At 35.2% G+C, this 1,864-nt stretch overlaps 1 protein-coding gene across 1 annotated transcript in view; it reads right to left on the reverse strand.

The window, feature by feature from the left end:
- PAM (peptidylglycine alpha-amidating monooxygenase) overlaps positions 1-1,864 on the reverse strand; it is a 344,515-nt gene that overhangs the window by 104,303 nt on the left and 238,348 nt on the right. The window lies entirely within an intron of this gene.

The following is a 1,864-nucleotide window of genomic DNA, read 5'->3' on the forward strand; positions in this document are numbered from 1 at the left end:
GACTAGAAAAAAAGGGGAAAGGATCATGGGAGCACTAAAAGAGTAAAACAGTTAAAAGAAAAGAGATTGTAATTAAAATTTGGAAGGTTTAAAGATATTGCACGAAACAGATATTATTAGCAGGGTCTGTACTAGGTAAATACAGAACAGAATTTTAAGTGAAGTAAAGAATTTTCTGTAAGATAAATACCATGGTCTGGCTAAAATGAAATTCTTGAACTAGAGGCCATGGGAGTGTGAAGAAGTTGATTATATTTCAAGATCCTTTCATGACTTTCAGCAAGAAAGCTCCCCTTGACCAGATTCAAGAGAATCTGATATTTTCTGAGATTTGGGCTGGAAGAAGTTAGTTCATCAGAATTCTATGTTTGTAGAAAAGAGAACAAGGCCATTTTATGTTGATATTGAAGTTGTTTCAATCTACATTCACTTATTCTGTGCATTAGTTATCATGCAAAGGTCCTAGCAGCTCTTTTTTTCAGGTAGATTCACTTATTCTTAGTTTTCTTATTCCAAAGTAAATTAATTTCCCTATCCTTCCTTGGATTGGGCTCCAGGGTTCACTCTCTCTCCAAGGTTCACCGGTGCCCTTTAGCTACTGTTATATATTTATAGAGAACTGAATCCAAGACATCCCTATTAAAGAGGTCTTTTATAATTGCTGTTCTCTTGCAGTAAGATAAATTTCGGCCTGATGGATTTCAAGATATGGAGATGAAACTTCACTCGCTAGACAGGTATGAGATGACATTGAGAAGGATATTTCATTATGTCATTATATTCCATTATAATGTCACATGTGTATGTACTAGGAGCTTTTGTAATGGTGAAGACATTTATGGTGGAGAAGTTGAAAGAATCATTTGAAAAAAGAAATGTGCAATAGCAGAGTCTAATAATGCCTTAGAAACATATTACACATAGGACAGTATTGCAGTGCGGCTGGTTGGGTGGTAAGATTTTTAAAAAGTGGTCTGATAATGAAAGAAATGAGTATTTCCAGACCCTGGATGAGACTTGAAAATAGCATTCAATCAGAATCTAATCTTAAGCAAGATGAAACTGAATGACTGCTCCACAAGGGTCTCAGCTTGCCTTTTTTTGAGAAATTGCTCTCTTCTGCTTAGGCAGAGATATATAACCACAGCAAGGTATTTTAGCAAATATATAGACCCATAGAATTTCAGAATTGAAAGAGACCACAGCGATGATAGAGTTCAAATCTTACACTTTATAGACAGGGAAAAAGAGACTATAGAGAATAAGAGTGTTGAGCGTTGCTCAAAGTAATTCAGCTAACTAGTCACACACTTCACTATCAAATCTAATTCTCCAAGGTTAATGTTTAATAAACGTTATTTCCTAAAACAAACAAAAAACAAGATTTCTAGCTCTTAGAGACTTTTCCAAGGCATTTAATATGAGAAATATCCTGAAGCTAAAATAAAGGAATTAAGCAAGAACAGATAAGTAACCCATGGTACTTAAAGACATCCACTTAAGCAGGAAGCTCAATTCTCTTAATGGAAGGTGAATGCATGGGATATGAGGTTATCCATCCCAAACTATTTAGCTTGCTTTTCTAATAATAGCTTGTAGTTCCTGCTTGGATTCATAGCTAAGTAGTAAAGTAAGTATGTGGAATAATGCATGATAATAACCAATTACATCTTAGGTTCTTGGAAGTCTGTTGGTCTCCTAATTTTTCCCTGTAGAGATAGCCCTCTATACTCCATGAGCTCATCTTGTCCTGGTTGTTTCCTGCTTCAATAAAGGGCTAGGTTAACCATTAATCCTGAGGGAACCAAAGTATTGTTATAAATCATATCCCACTAATTGGAAAAGTTCTTCAGAAAGACAGTGG

The sequence above is a fragment of the Propithecus coquereli genome, unplaced genomic scaffold (assembly GCF_000956105.1).
Source record: "Propithecus coquereli isolate 6110/MARCELLA unplaced genomic scaffold, Pcoq_1.0 Scaffold160, whole genome shotgun sequence".
Taxonomy (NCBI): Eukaryota; Metazoa; Chordata; class Mammalia; order Primates; family Indriidae; genus Propithecus; species Propithecus coquereli.